The sequence below is a fragment of the Podarcis cretensis genome (genome assembly GCF_951804945.1).
Source record: "Podarcis cretensis genome assembly, chromosome: Z".
Taxonomy (NCBI): Eukaryota; Metazoa; Chordata; class Lepidosauria; order Squamata; family Lacertidae; genus Podarcis; species Podarcis cretensis.
This window is the reverse complement of record NC_137184.1, coordinates 7,465,946-7,473,217: the sequence shown is the minus strand read 5'-3', so window position 1 is coordinate 7,473,217 and position 7,272 is coordinate 7,465,946. Positions and strand designations below refer to the sequence as shown.

At 44.4% G+C, this 7,272-nt stretch overlaps 1 long non-coding RNA gene across 1 annotated transcript; it reads right to left on the bottom strand.

Annotated features, from left to right (window-relative positions):
- Window positions 1-2,333: 2,333 nt before the first annotated feature.
- Window positions 2,334-5,396, bottom strand: LOC307207979. The gene is made up of 3 exons (XR_013834914.1): window positions 4,859-5,396; window positions 3,729-4,300; window positions 2,334-3,666 (listed from the first exon to the last, which is right to left on the bottom strand). It is a non-coding gene; the product is annotated as an uncharacterized lncRNA (long non-coding RNA).
- Between the last annotated feature and the right edge of the window lie 1,876 nt (window positions 5,397-7,272).

Below are 7,272 nucleotides of genomic sequence, written 5' to 3'. Positions count from 1 at the left end.
TACGCTTATTGATGGCACTCTTAAAAGCAGGATGAAATCAGATGATTTTAGGGGTTATCATTTTTAACTAGCAATTTTCTGTGAAACAAAAAAGGATTAGTGTGCTCCTTTGTTAATAATTTCAGTTGAAATTAAGGGAATGGGCACCTGAGACCAGAGCTTAAATTTATACCTAACAGAAGGCAACTGTCATGATTACGCTGGAACTGAAATTTATACTTAACACAGGGCACCCGGAGTGAAGCTGGCAAATCATCACCTTCTTGACAGTAAATTGCAAGGAAATATAAATATGCCCATCATAATTAAGTAGTTTCCAAAATTAATGATTCTCTTTGTTGTATTTGTTGCTCTTTTTGCTGTAGGCCAGATTCCCCAATAATACTATCTAAATGTTGTTCGACTACAACTCCCAGGAGCCCCAGGCAGCAGGCCCAATGGTCTGAAACGATGGGAACTGGAGTCCAACAACACCTGAAAGGTCACCAAGTCTGGCTGGCCTAGGCAGATTCTCCTTTGCTTGCGTTATAGCTGTGGTCAGAGTGTCACAAGACTTGCCAGCGGAGATGGGGAACTTTTTTTCTGCCTGAGGCCTGCACTCCTTTCTGAATAACCTTCTGAGCAATGCTATTTTCCTAGAAAAAGAGATGCCAGAACTCACCATGAGCACCTCCCCTGTTTCCTTAGAATGGCAATGGTGCCCACCTGAGAGGTACCAGAACTACCTTCTGGAGCAGATCATTAAGCAAACAGTTTGTGAGCACCTAGAAAGGAATGCTGTGATCACCAATAGTCAGCATGGATTTCTGAAAAATAAGTCATGTCAGACTAACCTGATCTCATTTTTTGACAGAATTACAAGCCTGGTAGATGAAGGGAACGCAGTGGGTGTAGCCTACCTTGATTTCAGCAAGGCATTTGACAAGGTGCCCCATGATATTCTTGTAAAGAAGCTGGTAAAATGCGGACTTGACTATGCTACCACTCAGTGGATTTGTAACTGGCTGACTGACCGAACCCAAAGGGTGCTCATCAATGGTTCCTCTTCATCCTGGAGAAGAGTGACTAGTGGGGTGCCACAGGGTTCTGTCTTGGGCCCGGTCTTATTCAACATCTTTATCAGCGACTTGGATGATGGACTCAAGGGCATCCTGATCAAATTTGCAGATGACACCAAACTGGGAGGGGTGGCTAACACCCCAGAGGACAGGATCACACTTCAAAACGACCTTGACAGATTAGAGAACTCGTCCAAAACAAACAAGATGAATTTTAACAGGGAGAAATGTAAAGTATTGCACTTGGGCAAAAAAAATGAGAGGCACAAATACAAGATGGGTGACACCTGGCTTGAGAGCAGTACATGTGAAAAGGATCTAGGAGTCTTGGTTGACCGCAAACTTGACATGAGCCAACAGTGTGACGCAGCAGCTAAAAAAGCCAATGCAATTCTGGGCTGCATCAATAGGAGTATAGCATCTAGATCAAGGGAAGTAATAGTGCCACTGTATTCTGCTCTGGTCAGACCTCACCTGGAGTACTGTGTCCAGTTCTGGGCACCACAGTTCAAGAAGGACACTGACAAACTGGAACGTGTCCATAGGAGGGCAACCAAAATGGTCAAAGGCCTGGAAACGATGCCTTATGAGGAACAACTAAGGGAGCTGGGCATGTTTAGCCTGGAGAAGAGGAGGTTAAGGGGTGATATGATAGCCATGTTCAAATATATAAAAGGATGTCACATAGAGGAGGGAGAAAGGTTGTTTTCTGCTGCTCCAGAGAAGCGGACACGGAGCAATGGTTCCAAACTACAAGAAAGAAGATTCCACCTAAACATTAGGAAGAACTTCCTGACAGTAAGAGCTGTTTGACAGTGGAATTTGCTGCCAAGGAGTGTGGTGGAGTCTCCTTCTTTGGAGGTCTTTAAGCAGAGGCTTGACAACCATATGTCAGGAGTGCTCTGATGGTGTTTCCTGCTTGGCAGGGGGTTGGACTCAATGGCCCTTGTGGTCTCTTCCAACTCTATGATTCTATGATTCTAACTAGGAGTGCCAGCTTGGTCCTGTGACCATGGGTGCTTGGGGCTGTGGGTACCATGCAGCATGCATGGCTCTGGCATCAAAATTTGTGGGTGCCCAGACCCTTCATGGGGAGCTTTTGGGTGCTTAGGCACCCAGGGTCCCACAGAATTGATACCTATGGCCGGAACTGAGTTCCAGTGAGTTTTGGCTGGAAAAAAAAAGTTCTGCTTCCGAGAGCCATATTCTTGCTTGGCGGGAAACTGAAATCCTCAAATGAAAGGAAAAACAGACAACCAAGAGAGACGGCTCAAACAGATTTATTCAATTGACTAAGGCCTTTTGAAAGCAGAGTAGGCAAGGTACAACCTTTTGCACAATCCTTTTATACAATTTCAGCAAATGCCAAGTCCCATCAAAGAGCTACCCAACTGATATCCCAAAGTCTAGTTATTCTATGTATTCATTTTCTAACCCCACCGCCACCCCTCCAACAACATAAAATCATAAATGTGTGCATCCGTCAATCTTTTTGCCCTACCAATATACATACATAGGCCTTTCTGATTCCCACTAATGTTGAGGGATAATTCTGGTTCTGGGTTAGGGTTTCTAGTCTTCCTCCCCTCCCCTCCCTGACTCTTATACAGCACCACAAGGCTTGAAATTAGTCTTGGCCTTGTGCCATAGCTGTGTCTACCAAACCATTTAAAATTATTGCTGTCCATTCCCCCAGGGCCAATAGGAAGTTCAGCTGTGATTCCAGCAACAAGCTAAAAAATAAATGATCACACACAAAAAAAGAGGGGGGAAATGTTGTGAGGGTGAAAGAGGCTGGAGTGGTTAAGGGGGAAAGGGCCTGTTTGCTGTACTTTGATTTCTCTGCATTGCAAAAGTAAAGCAAGCAAGCTAAGGATTTGGTGGACATCTAAAAGGAGTTGAAACAAATATTGTCAGAGATGAGCTATCAGTGCCAAAATGTGAGAGCCAAGTCCAAGTCAGGCAACCAGACGAGGTGCTGGATTTGGTGCCAGGAAAGATCTGGAGTCATTGCTCAGACAAAGCCCAAGGCTGACTAAGAAGCCTCATTAGTCAGTCCTGGTGATGAAAGCCATTGACCATCCTCAATATCACTCTTCATTCCATGAGAGTGTGGCCTTTCAGATGTTTTTGGCTCCTATCTCTGACCGTTTGCCATGCTGCGTGGAGCTGATGGAGTCCAATACCATCTGAAGGACCACAGGTTCCCCATCTCTGGTCTAAAGCCTTGCAGCAATTACAATACAGAGGGAAGGTTGAACCTATGAACCTCATAGCTCATACTCTGAGCCATTCTACTATATCTCATTAAAGATGATAAGCAGGAACCAACAACATTTTTGCAAACCCTGGGCCAGGAATGGGGAACACCAGTCATCCTTGACCATGCTAATGGGACTTGAGGCAATATATTCTCCATCCTTGCTTTACTGCTTAGTATAGGGGGAATGTTTTTCAGCATCAGGGCCACATTCCTTTTGGGGCAATCTTCTGGGGGCCACGTGCCAATGGTGGGTGGAATCAGAGGCAAAAGTGGGCAGAGAAAGCTATATGAACCTTTGTATAGTGAGCTAGTTTCTACACACACACACACACACACATACATATACTGTACATATACATATACATATACATATACATATACATATACATATACATATACATATACACACCCCTCTCTGTACATGCATGTCTATCCTGTATGTCGCCTGAAAGAGTACAGAAAGGCCCCAACCACAGTGCCCATTGCCACTGCTGGCCTGTGTCCCTCAAGAGGGTTGGCCAAGGAAAAACATGGTCCTCAGGCTGAAGGAGGCCCCCAACCTCTAGTTTAGGAAATGTTCTAGCCTGTATCTTTGTTGAGACACAGCATGAGGCAACACCAGTCTGATGCTTGAACCTGAAAAGCTGATGCCTTCATCAGATTCCTTTGTAGCCAAAGGAGAAACCCTGTTTCTCTAAAATAATGCCATTAAGACATATTACAGCCCCAGATGTGCTAGTGCAGAGGACCCAATGCAATTCATTTACTTTTTAATAATAATAAAAACATAATAAAAAACATACATCTTGCTGGTGGGGTGGGGGAGTTATCAATATATATTGTTTGCTGAGTGTGGTGGCTGATTCATCTCAATTGTTACCCAGATTGTGCATCATGTTCCTCAGTTTCAGGATAATTTGATGTGATGCCTCTCAACACAAAACATTTGCTCTCCATTCAATGTCCTCAGCACCAGCTCCTGTGCACAATGAAATGGTTCATTTAATGAAGGACATCCTATGTTTATTTATGCATTTCTCTGCAGTTTAATTCTGGGGTGATAATTACCCTCCTTGCCCGAGTCTTCCTTTCTCTGCTGAATTAAAAAGGTTACCCACATATAAACACATCCTCAAGAGAACACAAGGACATTTCTCAGAAACCCTACAGATTAAGGCACCACAAAAACCCTCAGATTAGCTTTAACCTTTTGCATCTTTTCTATTTTCACACCAACACCTATGTCACACTGCCCCATTTAAAGGAAGGTCCCTCTCAACTGAAAGGGAATAATTGTCCTGTGGAAACTAAGGTGGCAATGACCCCCATAAATATTCTTTGTTTTGTTTGTGAATCAAAATCTTGTAGTAGTTCTTGTTTTTCCTCCTCCCACACCCTCCAGCTTCCTCTAACTTTAGATGCAATCCCTACAGCCCAGTGGTTCTCACTGGCAGTTAACCGTGCCATTCACTGTCTTGCCTTAAGAGGAAAGGAAAATAGCTGTTAACGGGAGAAATTGCAGCTAATTCCCACCTACCTGCCCGCTTCACCCACTTCCAGTGTTGCCTTGTGTTTTGATAGCATATTATATTTCCTAGTTCTCTTCATTTCCCCCTTTCTTCGAATAAACTTGCTGTCGTCCAGGCCCATGGAAAATGTTCATTGCACGCCATCCTATTCCAGCTAGCTGAGATGTACAGGCAGAAGAAATGAAATTTGAAATACATCTCTTCAAGAGAGTTGGCATGCATGCAAAATGCAAGGGGGGGGGGGTAGATAAAGATCATCATTAATATTCCCGCATATCCATCTTAAGCAAACGACACAGGAGGCTACAATCCACTTTTGAATGATATTCCAGTGGATCACTATAGAAGGCTGGAATTTTTAGCGGCTGCAGGTTCCTGGGATAGGAGTGGCCTCTTCCTCTTGATTTCCATAGAGGTTAATGGTGACTTGGCTTTCAGGTTCCAATATTTGATCCTTTCTCCATTTGGCTGACAACAGCAATATGGACTTTAATGGTCAGCCCATGGATGAGATACAGCCCTATAAATTCGGTCTGCTGTCTGCAGAGGAGGTGCTTTTTACATAAAGCTATTCTGAGACGACAGAGATCCAGTAAACTGAGCTCAGCTACATTACTGGAGATATATCTACACATTTTTATTACTGGAAATGGCATTAGGCTGAGCAACCTGACAATTCCTGCTGCCCCTACCCATATAGAGTGATTGGGGAAATGAACTCATATCCACATGAATCCAGCTTCTTTCTGGGCCAAATGAGGCAAGATGCAGAAGATGCTATCATAGATCCTCTGTCATCTTTCTTCAAAGCAGCCATAGGGACTGAATTGGTTTGAGGCTAAATTGGATTGGACTGTGATGGTGGTGGTGTGGCAGTGGGAATCCCTTCCACAATGCAATTTCCCTGAATGAAATCTGCCTCTTCTCCAAAGGCACTAATGGTCACAAAGAAGACCCACTTGGGAGTTGCAGGTGGGGAGAAAGCATGCTGTTGTGGGCTTCCCACTAGGGCATCTGGTTGGCCACTGTGAGAACAGGATGCTCATGGACTAGAATGGCCATTAGCCTGATCTACCAGGCTCTTCTTATGCTTTTAAGACAGGAATAATATGCATAGTGGCTTTAGGGCATGTGTAGTTTAGTTCTGTGAAATAATGCAGAGGACGTGGTTAAATAAAACCATCTCCTTCAAAGCCCCAGCCTGATCTTGTGGCAGCTTTAAGGCAGGTATGAGGAATCTTTGTCCCCTGGGATGCTACTATACTGCAACTAATGCTCAATGGCAAGACATAAGGAGAGATGTAGTCCAAAACCACCTGGAGGTCCACATCTGCTTTACAGCTTTGAAAAAAGTGTTGGGAGACCCAGTCTCCCATTGACTTTCATGTTGTGCCCAGTTGTCTCTTACATTAAGTCCTCCCCCTGCCCCACCGAAAAAAAGAAAAAAGAAAAAGCTTTTTCATGTCCAGAATCCAAAGTACCATCAAATTTTGCTAATGGGAATCAATGGGTTACTCGAGGGGTGGACTCTCCCTCACTGGAGGTCTTAAATCAGAGCCTGGATAGAAAGCCATCTCTTGGGGGTGCTCTAGCTCTGGATTTCCTGCACTGGGCTAGATGGCCTTAAAAGACCCACTCCAAGTCTGATTCCATGTATCTAAGGCAGAGTCACGGCAAATGCTCAATAGACTGTTCTTGAATGAAAGAGATGGCAAAAGATATCCCTGGCCCACTCACTACAGTCTGAAGCTTCAGGCACAAATCTGAGTCCAGGAGCACCTCAGACTCATAAGACTTATGGGAAGAGGGGGGCAGATGGAGAGAGGATGGAATTTCTACAGATGTATGTGTCATAGTAGTGTGAGATATAGTGGCACGAGCTTGGGGAAAGGACAACTCTTCTGACTCATCGGCTGAACACATTGTCCTGCACATATTTAAAGCAATGTGCCATTAAAAATTAATGATCTAGTTGGGGTGGGAGAGAATCTAGGAGATGCAGCCATGTTAATGCATGGAGAGAAAGAGAGAGAAACCTCAATGACCACAGCACTGGTCCTTTTTGAGATGATGTCATGGTTTCTTAAGAGAATATCATTGGAATGATGTGGCGATAAGAGTAGACACTGTTCCAGCACCCCAGATCATTCTTGGAAATGTCTCTGCCTTGAGGAGGTGAGCAACATTCCCCCCCCCTTTTCTGGGGCCACATTCCCTTGGGAGTAATCTCTCAGGGACTGGAGCTGAAGTCAAAAGTGGGTGGAACCAACTGCTACTTAGTCTTTCTTTCCCCCATATCCCCTCTCCTTGCTACTCATATAAAATTATGTAAAAGAGAGTATGTAGAGAGATAGGGCCACACATTGCCCATATGAACATAAGAAGAGCCTGCTGTATCAGGACAATGGCCCATCTACTCCAG